A 16,929-nucleotide genomic window follows, 5' to 3' on the forward strand; every position below is an offset into this window, starting at 1 on the left:
GAGCTTATCAGGCCCACAAGGGCTACTTGTTGCATATTTTGGTCCACAGAAACTGATTTTTGGCATAAAGATGCAAATTTTGGTTCATGCTCCAAACTTGTTCGGGCATGGCTTGAAGGTTGATTTGAGCTTGATTTTAACAATGATTAAATAAGATTCAAATTGAATTTAAACTTATCTTGCTCAAAATTCAAGCATGAATTCTACCATTGTTGGAATCTGTTTCATGCATAGCGTTTCAGGTATTAAAAGTAAGCCAAAAAACACTTTGGAATGAATTTAATATGCTTGAGATCATTACAATTTTTTCCCGAGTATCAAAGAAGATATTTTGTTTTGGGGCTCAATTGAGGAGAAATTTTAAGTCATGCTAATCTGTTAATCATTAAATTTACATTGAAGTAAATATGATATAATACCAACTAATTATTATTATTATATTATACTTATCTAAAAATAATAATAATGATGAAACTTTTCTCATTAAATTGAAATCAATGTTGCAGTTTAAATTTTTTAATTTAGATCACGTATGTCAATCGCAGGTCATGGCTAGCACAACGCATTCACAAAATCTAATAGGAGAGTGTGAACTGAAAATTGAGCAATGATTCAAATCAACATAAACTTAATTTCAATAATATTTTGGCCACAAATAAAACTATCGTAGCATCTAAATTTAAAAAATTGAAGTTATACCAAGATGTAAACAAGCTATTGCTATAAAATTTTATCAATTAGGTTATTCCAATATTAAATATATTCAATGACATATCTAAAGTACGAGTTTTGGTACGCCACCAACAAATTTTCATCATCTGACAGAAATCTCGATGCTATCTTTTGAGCAAGAATTTTCCAAATCTTGATAAAAACTCGTCAAGAAATGTGATTTCAGCAAATTTATAATCAAACTGACTAACTCGATAAGAGGAACCCAATGTTATCAAAATTAGTCCAATCCGAGTCAAATCAAGCTCGGATCAAGTCATTAAACCACTCTAGGAAGTTTTCCGGACATATTTAGAATGTTAAATGAATGTCGAATCTAGAAAGCCTATAACTGAATCGAGCGTCTCGACAAGATGAATCCAACGAGCTTTAGATTGCTTAATTCCAACATCGTTAAGACACTCAAATACCCACCAAACGCCGTCTGATCGAAGGAAGCTCTCCTGACCGTACGATCAAAGTGGTCTGTTTTTCTACATTCATTGCACCCAAAACACTATAAATAGAGCCCCCCCCCCCCCCCCTCTCATGAGGAAGGAGGGTTGAGGTTTGAGAGAAAACTTAAAGCTTTGAAAATGAGCTGAAGTCCAACAACACCCCTATCACAGTGACCATTGTCGATCGTCGTCGACCACTATTGACCATCGTCAATCACTGCAGACCGTCGTTAACACTACCGACCGTCATCGATCACTGTCAATTGTCGTCGATCACCGTCGACTGCCATTGACAACCATCGACTGTGTTTAAGCAATATTGTCGTCATCAACCACCACCAACCTTCGTCGACCCTCGCTGGCCGTCGTTGATGACCACCAATCACCATCGACCACCACCGACCGAAGGCCACCAGTCTACATTGTAACTTGGAAAACCAAGTAACACTTTCCCGTCTTTGGCGCAAGAAGTCTCTGTAATCATCAACTTATAGTAAATTTTTACAATTGGGTCAGACCGTGTGGGGTTTTCCCCTTATAGGTTCTCCGCATAAGAACTTCTAGAGTCAATAATGGTTGTTTTCTTTTACCTGAATATGTGTTGAATTCTCGTGCAATGCTCAGACAATAATACATTACTCTATAACCACAAATTTTCTCGCACACATCAATTTGTCGCCGTCTATGGGAACACTTCAATCTCACCACTGAAGTACTTACACGACTTACTACTTGGCCACTGGACATAATATGCGTAACAATAGAGCATCCAACTCCAATATCCATCATTCCAGGGAGCAGTTACGAAGCTAAGAGCGGCATGCTTCTTCATCTTCCAGCTCTGAAAGATGTTATCCCGCCAATGAAGGCATTTCAAGTCCATTTATAGAAGACAAAATGCACAAAATGGAGGAGTCTCAACTAGAGATCCTACAGCTCCTACACAGGGCTCAACAGCCGCTACCCACACCGTTGAATGAAGTTCATTTACCATTAACTCAACGACCTATGGGAAATGCACTACTCAAAGGAACTAGTTCTGCCCCCTCCCTAAGAAGGAACACTTCTTATGCTAGGTCGTGACACTGAGCTCTAGATACCAAAAGTTCCACTTATCCATTTTGTGTAGCTCACCTGACACCTCCATGTCTTACTACCATTCCAGATGATGTCATTATTAACAAACTATGATGCCTCGCTAGGGAAGATTTCCCTTAAAGAAAAAGGGTCTGCTCCTCACTCACTGTAACATCCATTAATCCTCCCTCTTAGCAGATGCGGTCCTCCAACACCCCATCCTTCAAGCTTCCAAACATCAACACATATGAAGGGATAACTGATCCTTATGAGCATGTTGATCATTATCAAACCATCATGCACATTCAACACGCTTCTGATGCTTCTGTGTCAAGTGTTCCCGACTACTCTTAAAGAACAAGCTCTAACCTGGTTCTACTCTTTGTTAGGGGCACTGTAAACACCTTTAACGAGCTTATCAGACTATTCACTGAGCAGTTCATGGTAAATCAACGGATCATTAAGAATTCATCCCACCTCAGGAATTCATCAAAGTGAAGGAGAATTGCTTAAGGACTACTTTTACGGGATTTCTGCTGAAGTCGATCAGATTCTAGGAGTGGATCCAGAGTTATCAAGAGGATTCATCCTTGGGGGCTCCTCTTCGGACACTTCCACTCATCAGTAATGTGGGAGACAGTTTGTTCTTATGCTGACCTTGTCCGCCGTGATGAGGCCCAAATCACTTTGGACGAGGCCATCAACACACATAAGGAGTAGTTTGAGCAGTTTGAGGGAAAGTGCAAAAGAAATGCCAGAGACAATAATTAATCTTCACAATGGAGAAAGTCCAAACAACAGAGGAATAGAGACCTCCTTCCTCAAACTTTAGGTCAGCGATGTGAGCATTGAATTAGGAAAAAGTACACACCATTCAACACGTCTCATGTTAACGTTCTGATGACCATCAATGATGAGGAAACTATTAAGCAGCCTGACCCGATCCACAACTACATAATTATTTAAATTCTGAAAGATTTCCAAAAACTTGACCCAATTTATATTCAGTGGCTAGTGTGCAAGAAAATGTGATATATAATTGATTAATGACTTACACACTAAGGGTACTACGCAAGTATACATATTATTTTAAGTATTATAGAGTTTTCTTTAAAAACCTCAGCATCGAACCCACAAAGAAAAATGAAATTTATAAGCTAACTAAGAATTATTTCTACCCAAACTATAAACTAAATTTGTAGGAAAATAATGTTGCACTATTTATAACAGGGTATATACTAAAGTAAGCTATGTCTAAATTAAAGCTAAAAGTAAATGCAAAGTTTCTAAACTACAAATGTGTGAAGGAGTACAATTATAATAAAATGTATTTCCTCTTGCAAAGAAATTGTAATCAGTGTAGGAATCAAATGGTTGAAGATGAAATTGAGGTATTGTGACAAATAGGAGCATACCTATTCTTTATCCTCTCCCGAGCACATAAATAACATTGGCTAATCTAAAGTTATGTTCATGATTGTATAGTAGTGGTGAGTAGATTCTAGCCTCTCACTTCCAGATTACCCACTGTGTCCTCTCTATAGGACCTACAAGGGACTCAGGTTCTCAACTAAGATCAAATTGATAATGGTTCTAGTTTGTCACTCTAGAATCATTGATTCTACACCCATCAAAACTTATCTCCCTATCTATTTGTACTCCCTATTAGACGTGGCATCCCCTCCATCCAAGGGTTATGTGTTACTCACTAGTTGGTAAAATCATAGCCCTCCCGGGTCATTATGTTTTGCAATGGATTTTAACGTCACAAATGGACAGTTTGCAAAGTAAATGAAGAACTTATGAAAGTACCATCACAAATTGTTGGAATAAAAGAAATTTTCAAAATATTCTAACCCCACACAAGATTACTTCTTATTGCAAGGAGAAAAAAAAACTACCCAAATATCATAGAGATAACAAAACAAAACATTATATATATAAAAAACAAGTTTACAAGACAAATCTTAAACTAAAGTACAAATACTTATCTCAAACTCTTCCCCAAGCAATCCTCTAAAGTTTTATAACTAAACTTGACTCCACAAGACTCTACAAACACTCACAATCACCACACTCTCACTATGGTGGCCGCCCACCCCTAATGGTGGTCTAACATTCTTTTTTCCTACCTTTGGATGTGTAGAAATGCTTTTATATAGAGAGCTATGAAAATAAGCAACAGTCACTTAAGGCACATTTTTGAAACTCATGCAAATTTAATCTATCTTGGCATAACCATCTCTGGCACCTAAGCACCCAACCGTCGCACTTAGGCGCCAACATTCCAGACTCTTTAGCTCCTAGGCGCCAGGTCATATTTTTTTTCGTTGGCTTCATTTTACCCCTCTTTACTCCATTTATGCTCCTTATGCTCCATTTTTACTTCTTTTTCTCATAAACTCCTTTTCTTGTACCTGAAATAAAAAACACACAAAATATCATTCATTAAAGTGTAATATCCTTAAAAATGAGCATGAAATATATAAAAATATGTAATTTAAGTCATATCAATTCACCAAACTTAAATGTTACTTGTCTTCAAGTAAACCTTGTAATATATAAACCAATAACTTATGGCAGTGAGTTTTACTTAAAGAATCTTATAGTTTTGTCTCATAAATGTGAAAGTGAAGCTTTTAAAAAAAATTCAATAACTCAGGTTAAAACTAAAATTTAAGAATATTCAGTAATTATGTTAAGAATTCTAATTTTCTATTCATTTTAAAAATAATTGTAATATGTCACACTAAGGAATTTTACAAGAATAGAAAGAAAAGATTTACATTGGAACTCTACTAGTAAAGTGACTAATACTTTAAAATTAAGAATAAGTTTAGAAGTGTAAATAAGTTTTTTTTTTTTAGGATAATTCAAGTGAAGTCAATTTACTTAGGCATCTCCTCAAGCTTCTCCCCACACGTTTTTCATTTTTGCACTTCATTTTCTTTTGATTTTGCTTTTGTTTTTCTTTCAAGATCATGTTAAATCCTTTCTTTTATTTTTTTTATGTGAGAATTACTATACCTGGATAACCTTTAATGATTTTGAACTTCGCTATCCTCTTCCTAAAGTTAAAAACTTCTCACATTTCTTTACTTAATAATATGTATTAGTACATTAATGATTTTTTTATAGTTTTTAATTTTTTTTAAAGTGTAGATCTAAAATCCTTAGTGTTTCAAAAATACAATTTTTCTTACTCTGAATAATAAAAGCATATTCTTGTAGACAAGTAAAGTTTAGTTTTAAGAAGTTTTTCTCCCTTCCCCAATCTTGAGTTTTAACTAGTGTAAAACATTAAAGTCTTAACAAGTATGAAGAGAGAAAAATTTAACAAAATTTAATATAACAAAGTATTAAATATGGAAGCAGTACAGGTGTAAGTAGTAATAATAGGTGCTGAGTAGTAGTAAACTTAAAATAAACATGCATAACATAAAAATTGTAAAATAAGAGACTACTCTAACACACATGTAATATGATATAAACTGGAATAAGAGTAAATGATAAAATTAATAGAAAATGCAGTTTATGAGTTTAGCATACATCCAAAGCAACTAACACAAATCAAGCCTATATCAAGGAACTACATCATAAAAGTCAAAACTTTCATTTGCATAATCATAACTTCCAAACTTCCATTCATTCCAACATTCTAAAATTCCAAATTTTCACAAACTTAACACATTTTCACTAATAAAAAACACGTTTTAATACAACAGACACAATAAAGCAATACAAGAGATCAAACCAATACTAATACAAATATTAAATCGTAGTACCGAACACACCCACTACTAAAGTCGACACAATAATTCCAATCACAAAAATCTAACACTTTTAATACTTTTAATGATTAGTAATTGTTGGCACCATTATCTTGCACTTTTTGATTGATAGAAAGTTTTGATCATACAGGTGTTTGAAAGGAGCATGAGGAAATTTTGCAGCAGTTTTCTCAATGATTCACTTGTTATCGTGATAAATACTTACCTAATAGTCTTGATAACAAACCAAGTGTTTGAATTGGAGTTTCATCGGCCACTCCAAATGCTTGTAGTAGTGATACATGTCGCTCAACTTATTGTGCAGAATTGCTAACCCCTCTTTAATCTTCATTAATTTATCAGTGATCTGGTCTAAACTCAGTGCTAGAAAGTCATTGAAGTGAGGTTGGGCTCCTTGTGCACAAACCTCTTCTCATTCACACCACTGTTACTTTTACTCTCCATTCTAAGAAGGAAAATCAACTTATCACTTAATTCCTTTCCAAAGCTTCTTCTCTCAGGCCAAAATTTGAAGTTCTAACCTTTAGGGATGAGATTAGGGGGTATTATTGAAAATATATGGGTTAAAACTGTTGGGGACAATTTTACCCACATCTTTTAACTATGGCACCTAAGCGTCGGATTCTGGCGCTTAGGTGCTAGTCTTACTGGATGCCTATGCTTAGGCGCCAAGTTTGGTGCCTAGGCATCAGTGCCCTAGTAAGCTCCGTTTTGCCTCACATCAAATTTTTCACGTCCCAGTCTTGTTCCCATCATCGAATTAGTATTTTTGCACCTCCTTACATCTTGTAGGTTTCAGTACTACATCATATAGTCCATAAAAAAATATCATAAATTAATCCACACAAATAATTATGGGTTGTGTCCTGCAAAGTGCTTGGTTTAACATTGTCAGCCCGATGTATCCAATGTGTTACTCTAGTTGACCCAACATCAAGATCTCTTCATAAAAATGCTTATTTCCACATATAAGGTTTCGGTCGATGTCCGTTTACTTTAATTATTCATTCAGTTTTTGGATCTTTAATATTTGAGAAGGTTTGTCACCATAAGGATAAACTTTCATCACAATAAATGGCCCTGACCACCTGGACTTTAGTTTTCTGAGAAATAGTTTCAATCGAGTATTGTATAATAAAACCTCTTATTCAGGCCTACAATATTTTCTTAAAATCTTGTGATCATGTAAATTTTTCATCTTTCCTTATAAATTCTAGCATTCTCATACAATTCATTTCTAATTTCCTCGAGCTCATTTAACTGTAGTAATCTTTTCTTACCAGCATTTTTGATGTTATAATTAAATTCCTTTTTCTCCCAATAAGCTTTATGTTCTAATTCAAATGGTAAGTGATAAGCTTTCTCAAATATGAGCCTATGTGGTCGCATTCCTATAAGAGTTTTGTAAGCAGTCCTATAGGCCCATAATGCAGAATCAAGTCTAGCAGACCAATCTTTCCTATTAGGATTTACAGTCTTTTCCAACATGTTTTTAATTTCAGGATTGTATACTTCTGTTAAACCACTGGTTTGAGGGTGATAGGTTGTGGCAATTGGATGTTTGATTTCATATTCTCTCATTAATGTTTCAATTCTAAAGCTCTTAAAATGACTTCTCCCATATGTAATGTTCACTCTTGACATTCTAAATCTAGTAAATTTTTTTTCTTAAAAAATTTACAACACTTTGAGCATCATAATGGGGGTAAAACAACAGCTTCAATCTGTTTTAAAACATAATCCATAACAATTAAAATATATACATTTCCAATATATGGTATTAATGGTCTCGTAAAATCCAAATTACATACATAAAAAAATTCAACTTCCAAGGTAAAATTTAGGGTCATTTCATTTCTCTTAGAAATATTACCTACTCTTTGACATCTATCACATGTTTTTACATAAGTATTAACATCCTTAAATAAAGTAGATCAATAAAATCCTAATTATAAAATTTTAAATGCAGTTCTATCTACTCCAAAATGCCCTCCAAAATCAAATTCATGACATTTCTTAATAAATAAGGGTTATCCAAAAATTAAAATTTTCAAAAGTCACACATATTCGGATGACCGAGTCCTTTTATTTTTTATATAAATAAGGGTCATCCCAATATTAAAATCTTACATCATGAATGAACTTCTTCTTTTGGCAGCTTTCTAAATCGTAGGGTAATATATTACTAACTATGTAGTTAACTATATCAACACACCACAGAATACGCCACTCGGAAACAAAGTATAATTGTTCTTCAGGAAAATTTTCATTTATGTCAATATCATTATCACCATAATTTTCCTGTTATAGCCTCGATAAATGATCATTGATTTGATTATCAATACCGCTTCTATCTACTGCTTGAAAATCAAACTCCCGCAACAGAAGGACCAATCTAATTAAGTATTACATTCTTCTTTAACATTAAATATTTAATAGGAGAATGATCAGTATTCACAATACATTTCAGCCCAATAAGATAAGTTCTAAATTTATCAAGAACATACACTATTATCTATAATTCCTTTTCAGTAGTGGTATAATTAATTTGAGCTTTATTAAGGGTTTTACTGGTATAGTATATAACTTTAAATATCCTACCGTATTTTTACCCTAACACTACCCAAATAGCATAATCACTTGCATCACACATTACTTTTAAATGATTTTTCCCAGTCAGGTGAAATAATAATAGGCACAACGATTAATTTTTTTCTTTAATAATTTAAGGCATTTAAACATTCTTCATTAAAATCAAAATTTGTCTTTTTCTAAAAGATGATTATAGAGGCTTGACAATTTTTGAAAAGTCTTTAATATAACACCTGTAGAACCCAACATGTCCTAGAAAACTTATAACTCCTCTCAATCACATAGGAGGTGGTAATTCAATAATAACTTGAATTTTATCTGGATTTACTTCCATGCCATTTTTAAAAACCTTATGTCCTACCAAAATTCCTCCCGCGATTATAAATCAACATTTTTCTCAATTGATAATTAAATTTGTTTCTTCACAATATTTTAGAACTATAGCTAAATGATCTAAACATGAATCGAAAGAGGTTCTAAAAACTGAAAAATCGTCAATGAAAACTTCAATTCCTTTCTCAATTAAGTCATATAAAATAGGCATCATGCACCTTTAAAAAGATATTGGTGCATTACATAAAACAAAATGCATCTTTTTAAAAGAAAAAGTCTCATATGGATTAGTAAATGTTATCTTTTTATGATCCTCATGAGTTATATGTATTTGGTGGTATCCTGAGTATCCATCCAAAAAGCAAAAATAACGATGCTCTACTAGTTATCCAACATTTGGTCCAGAAAAGGTAAAGGAAAGTGATCTTTCCTAGTGATAAATTTTAATTTATCATAATCAATGCAGATCTACCACCCAGTGACTTGTCTTGTTAGAATTAATTTGTTCTGCTCATTTACAACCACTGTCACTCCCCTTTCTTAAGAACGCAATGAATTGGACTAACATAAGTACTGTCAAAAATAGGATAAATGATTCCATCATCTAACCATTTTAAAATTTATTTCTTAAAAAATTCTTTCATAATATGGTTCAATCTCCTCTGAGGATCAACCCTAGGATTATGATTATCTTCTATTAAAATTCTATCCATACAAATTGAAGGACTGATTCCTTTAATATCAGCTAATTCCATCCAAAAGCTTTCTTATAATTTTTCAAAGTCTCTATTAATTTTTCTTCTTGATCTTTAATTAAATCAAAGGATATTATTACATGTAATGCAGATAAGTTCCCTAGAAAAATGTACTTTAAATGAGTAAGGAGCACCTTCATCTCAAGTTCGGAAGTTTTTCAATTGAAGGAATCAAAGGTTTACTATTTTCAGTAGTATCTAAAATTTCAAAACTTTCTTGATTATAATTTGAATCTTTAGTATTTATCTCATTTGAAAAATCAATTTTATTTTCATCCTCCAGTTCTTGTAGATTTATTTTGAATTCATATCTTCCTTTGAAATGACTATTAATTAAATAATCAATAGTATCCATTCTATAACATTTATCATCTTTTCTAGTAGCTGGATATTTCATAGATTTTAGAACATTAAAAATAACTTCTTGGTCATTAACTCTCATAGTCAGTTCTCTTTTTTGCACATCTATCATTACTCGTTCAGTGGCAAAGAAAGGTCTTCTCAAAATGATAGGTATTTCTTTATCTTCCTCCATATCCAAAATAATGAAATCCACATAAAAGATAAACTTATCTGCTTTTATAAGTACATCTTCTATAACCCTCTTAAGATAAGTGATAGATCGATGAGCTAGCTGAAGGGTTACAGTACTGGGAGAAATCTCTTCTAAGCCTAATGTTCTAAATATAGATAATGACATGAGGTTAATGCTAGCTTCTAAATCACATAAGGCCTTTACACAAAATCTGTCAATCGCACAAGGTATAGTAAAGCTACCAGGATCCTTGAGTTTTTGAGGAAGCTTTTTTTTGAAGTATTGCACTGCATTCTTCACCTGGTGTAACAATCTCATAATCTTTAGACTTGTTCTTTTTTAAGAAAATGACTTTCATAAATTTATCATAACTCGACATCTATTTCAAGGCTTCAACAAAATGAATGTTAATTGTAAGCTTTTTAAATCTTTTTAAATATCTCGAAAAACCTAACCTTGAAAATTGTTGATCAAACTTTACTGACAAAGTATTTAAGAAAATGGTGGAGGTGGTCTTTCTAAATTGATCTTAGTTAGAGAGACGGGTTCTTCTACCTCCTTGGGAACAATTTCTTCATGTTTTTAAATTTTTTTATTCTCCTCCTCAACTTCAATTTCTTTTTAAATTCTAACATTTAATTCTCTTCCACTCTTGAATTGGATAACACTCTTGCTATTTGTTATTATCTTTAAGATTTATTTCAACATTATTAGAAAGTGTTCATTGAGGCATATTCCTAAGTGAATTAGTAATTTGTCCCAGTTGATTCTCAATATTACTTATAACAACACTTTGACTTTATAATTGATTCCTCATATGTAACACTATTTCCTTTATAGACAACTTTGTCTCCTTAAGTTGTTGGTTATTTATAAATTTAGAAGGATAAGAAGGTTTTTAGTTACTACTACCCTGGTTTTTCTAATTTCTCAATGTGTTTGTTTGATTATTCCCCCATTTTTGATTTCCACCACTAAAATTATTATTCCAATTATCTGGGTTGTAATAGTTAGAATATGGGTGATTAGGTCTATTGTTAATTGTATTTAAAGTCTCTAATGATGTTTGAGAGTCAATCATCTATCCTAAAAAAATTTCTTCTACCACATGAGGTGCTTGAAAAAAATTCATTCCAAGTTGATTTATCCTCTTAGATATTATAGCAGCTTGAGAGACCAATATAGAAATTGCATCATTATCATGAACACTAACTGCTTTTTTAAGATTTACCCTTTTAGAGGGCCATTGAAAATTATTCATAACCATCTCTTCAATTAAGGCATAAGCTTTATCAAATGGTTTTGCCATTATTGGACCTCCAACAATAGCATCAATAATAGATTTAAGGGATCATACTTACCCATTATAAAATGTTTAAATAATTAACCAGTCTGGTAAGGCATGATGCAAACACTTTCTAAGGAGTTCTTTAAATCGGCCCAAAAGCTTCATATATTGACTCTCTTTCATACTGAGTAAAAGAAGTAATATCATTTCTAAGCTTAACAGTTTTTGAAAATGGAAAATACTTAGTCAAGAATTTTTATGCTAACTCCCCCTAAGTTTTAATAGATCTGGGTGCTAACGAGTTTAACCACATCTTAGCTTTATCTCTCAAGGAAAAAGGAAAAACTCTAAATCTAACAATGTCGTTTGATACGCCATAATATTTAAATATAGCACATAGTTCTAAAAAGATTGCAAGGTATAAGTTTGGATCCTCAGATGGTGTTCCCCCAAACTGATTGTTTTATACCATTTTTGTAATAGTAGATTTAAGTTCAAATGAGTTAGCCGTTAAAGCAGGGGTTTGTATTCTTAAGTGATTTTCAACTGCTATAGGGTTTGCATAGTCTCTTAAATGTCTTTATAAATTATGGTGTTCATTTTCAGTAGTTTGGTTATTAAACTTATTTTGCAATATGTTTGTCATTTCTTTAAGATTATGAAGTTCTTCTCGTTTTCAAAATTTTCTTATGGTTTGTTCTAACTCAGAATCGTAGGGGATTAAACCTTCAGGTCCTGAAATACGAATGCACAATTAAAAGTTGAAAAAAATAAAAGTAAAATAAAACACTTAAAATTAAAATATTTTTTATTTTTTATTTTTTGGTTTTTTTTATAATTTTTATTTTTTTGATTTATTTTTGTTTTTATATTTTTAGGAAATAAACAAATAATAATAAAAGAAATTAAAATACAAGTCTCCTAAAATAAATATATAGTTAAATAAAAAATTTTAAGTCTAAAAATTATGTTATTGCCTAACAATTGCGCTAAAAACTTGACCCGACCCGCAATTACGTAATTATTTAACTTTTAATGGATTGCAAAAAAACTTGACCCAATTTATATTCAACGACTAGTGTGTAAAATAAATATGATATAAAATTAATTAATGACTTACACACTGGGGGTATTACGAAATTTTATGTATCATTTCAAATAATATAATATTTTCCTTAATAACTCAGTATTGAACCATAGGGAAAAGGGAATTTATATGCTAACTTAGAAATAATTCTACTCAAACTGTAAACTAAATTTATAGGAGAATAATATCAAACTAATTATAACAGTGTATAAACTAAAGTTTGCTACTTCTAAATTAAAGCTAAAAGTAAATGCAAAGTTTCTAAACTACAATGTGTAAAGGAGAAGAATTATAATAAAAAGTACTTCCCCTTACAATGAAATTGTCATCAATGTTGGAATCAAATGGTTAATGATGAAAATGAGATATTATCACAAATAGGAGCATACATATTCTTTACCCTCTCCCGAACGCATAAATAACATTGACTAATCTAAATTTAAGTTCTTAATTATATGGTAGTGTTAAGTAGATTCTAGCCTCTCACTTCCAGATTATCTACTATGCCCTTTCTCTAAGACCTATCAGGGACTCAGGTTCTCAACTAAGACCAAATTGATAAAGGTTCTAGCCCATCACTCTAGAATCATCAATTATATGCCCATCAAAACTTATCTCCCTATATATTTGCACTCCCCCTCAGACGTATCATCCCCTCCATCCAAGGTGAGAGTGGTACTCACTAGTTGGTGAAATCATAGCCCTCCCGAGTCATTATATTTTATAATAGATTTTAACATCACAAATGACGAATTTGCTAAGTAAATGAAGAACTGGTGAAACTGCCATCATAAATTGTTGAAATAAAAGAAATCTTAAAAACATTCTACCCCACACATGATTACTTCTTATTGGAAAGAGAAGGAAACAAAACTGCTCAGAAATTATGAGATAACAAAACAAAATATTATATATATATAGTTTATAAGATAAATCTGAAATAACGGTACAAATACATTTCTTAAACTCTTCCTCAAGCAATACTCTAAATTTACCTGACTGAACTTGACTCCACAAGGCTCTACAAACACTTACAATCACCAAATGCTAAATATGGTGGTCGCCCACCCCTAATGGTGTTCTAACCTACCCAAAAACAACTTTTCTATCTTTTTTCCTCCCTTTCAACACATAAAAATGCTTCTATATGTAGAGCTTTGAAATTAACCAAGAGTCACTTACACCACATTTTTGAAATTCATCCAAATTTAATGTATCTTGGCATAATCGTCTCTGCCGTCTAGGTGCCAGCATTTTGATACACCAAAATAATATACTATTTTAAGTACATATTTTATGCTTAATTTTTAGGATATTGCACTTTAAAGAAGGATATTTTCATTTTTTTTTATTGCAGGTATATCATTTTTAGGCATTTGAAGCAAGAATGGCAAAAGGGATGAAATTCAGAGCAAAAATAATGAATTTTAAAATTCTGGCGCATGATGCGCCAGATTGGCGCATGAAGCACCGTGACAGAGAGCTGGCACATCATGTGTCAAAGATGAGTTTTTGCAGATTAAGGCACTTTGAGATGAATTTTGTACAAGTTTTCAAAGGGACACTTGTTCTACACACTCCTTGGATTGATTCAATGCATCTAGACACTTTAGAAGGTTCTTTTATCAAGAGATATGTGTCTTGGATCAAATGACACATCTTTTGAATTCAAAAGAGTTTACTTTTAGAGAAAATTTTGGAGGGAATTTCAAATTCTTTTTGAAAGGAGGTAGCCCCTAATAAAAGAGGAAGACTTCAAAGAGTTGGGAGAGAGTTGGAAGGAGGACGAAAAGGCAAGAAGGTGGTAGCATGAAAGGCAAGGAGAGGAGGTTTTTTTCTAGGGTTGTAAGAAGAGAGGGAAGGTGATAGTTTTTTTCTTCACTACACTTCTAAGAGAGAATTGAGTGTGTTTGTAAAGAGAGAAAGGTATGGAGAGAACTTCTAAGGATCTGCTTGAAAAGGCTTGTGAGATAAGTTGTGTCTTTTATTTATTTTATTTTGTAAACTTGTTTCTATATATGAAATCCATGTTTTGTCGTATCCTTCTCATGAATTCTGAATGGTCTTCGTTATCCTTCTCCCTACTTTAAGAAATGGTTTTGTGAAGAATTGATTTTGTTCTCTATGGTTTTACATGTTAATAATTTGTGATGCATGTTAATAATTTGTGATTTCACTTTTCGATCTGGCCAATTCAAATGTTAAAATATGTTGAGAAACATATGTTTTGAAACAAATGTTAAAATATGAAATGTTAAAATGTGTTGAGAGACATGTTCCGAAATGGGCCATGATTTCTGCAATATGGGAAGAATCACATTTTATTCCATGGGAGAGTATATCATCCATGGAATTAAGTGCAAATAAATAGGAAAATATACTTTGTTGGATGCATAATTGGAGATTTAAAGGTGGCAGATTAAAGTCCCCAAATTTGATCTAGTTGATTGGAAACTGATGCAAGATTGTTAGCCCTTAGGGGAGGGAGTAGTGGGAGCTCTGGAGTGTCAACCGGTATCCTTCAAGCCTAACCACGGAATTAGGGACCAAACTCTGGATTAGTCAATGTTCTTTATAACACTCAAAAGAGGATAAAGAATAGGATTGCTCTGATTTGGCACAAAAGAGTTTTTATATATATTTTCAAATTATTTTAATTTCTTTAGAAACCACATACTCGTTGTATCAAACTTCGCACTTTAGTTTTATTTTTTAATTTTTAAGTTATAAAATAATTTTAAGATTTTACTTATAGGTTTTTCCAACTTCCTTGTGGGATTGATATCTAGGACTCCATTAGAGTCTCTTATAACTTGAGCGATACGTATACTTGCGTTGATTTTAAAGGAGATTTGACAGTTTAAAAAGTGTTTTAAAGAAAAATTATTTTCAGAAAAAGTATTTTTGTTGGGATTATATTGCATATTTATTGTTATATCTATCGTGCGTATTTTGTAATATTGAAAAATATTTACAAAATTTACACACTAAATCTGACCGTATCAAGTTTTTTGCGCCGTTACTGGGGAAGTAACGGAAGGTAGTATTAGTCAGTTATTTTATTTTATTTTAAATATGTATATATATATATAATAAATATAGAGTGTTTGTAGTTTAGTTTTGAACATTTTCTTATTTAAGTGTTAATGCTTATTTTTAATTACTTCCTTTATTTTTTTATGTATAGTGTAAGATCTAAAAATTTAGTACCTTACGAGTCTGAGTTAGAGAGAACTATTAAAAAATTTTGAAAAAAACAAAAAGAAATATATCAATTTAGCAAAATGGCTTGCAATTTAAGTAATGCTAGAAATGAAAATGAACAACATCAAAGACCTTTAAGAGATTATGTTAATCCTACAACAGATAAAATTCATTTAAGAATACAAAACCCTGCTGTAGTTACCAATTCATTTGAGCTTAAATCTGTTATTATTCAAATGGTATAAGATAGTCATTTTGGGGGAAGACCAACTAAAGATCATAATTTACACCTTGCTAGTTTTTTAGAATTGTATGCTACTTTTAAATATGATGGAGTGTCTAATGATGCAGTCAAACTTAGACTTTTTCCTTTTTCAGTAAGGGATAAAGCTAATATGTGGTTACACTCGTTAGAACCTGGATCTATAGGAACTTGGAGAGATTTGTCACAAAAATTCTTATCTAAATATTTCTCACCTTCAAAAACCACTAAGCTTAGGAATGATATTAATCTTTTTGTCATTTTGAAGGGGAATCAATTTATGAAGCCTGGGAAAGGAAAATGAGTAGCTTGTATTCATGATTCTAGTGCAATATCTATGTTAGCTGCCCAAATAGTTGTTATATCGAACAAGATAGATAAATATGGAATGAATTATTCTCAGACAGCACATGTTCTTGAGGAAAACATGTTCAGACAACATCTATGCTTGAGAAAAACTCATTAGGATAAATGATAGAATTTGAATCTTCTTATGAGACTTTAAATGCAGTAAACAATCATTCTAATAATCCTTATGCCAATTATTATAATCATGATTGGAGGAATCATCCAAACTTTAGTTGGAGTAACAATAATTCAAATGCTGCAAATCTGTAATGGGGAAACAATATTGCAAATCCATTGGGGAAACTCCAACAATCAAGGGAATCAAGCTTATAAGCCTTATTACCCCCTAGGTTTTAATAATTTGTAGAGTAAGGAGAAAGAGTTATCAATGGAAGAATTGATATTGCTAATGGGAAGTCAATTACAAAGTCAAGGAGCTACAATTCGAAACATGAAAAATCAATCAGGATGTATTGCTACCTCACTTA

This window comes from Phalaenopsis equestris, unplaced genomic scaffold (assembly GCF_001263595.1).
Source record: "Phalaenopsis equestris unplaced genomic scaffold, ASM126359v1 Scaffold226799, whole genome shotgun sequence".
NCBI classification, from domain to species: Eukaryota; Viridiplantae; Streptophyta; class Magnoliopsida; order Asparagales; family Orchidaceae; genus Phalaenopsis; species Phalaenopsis equestris.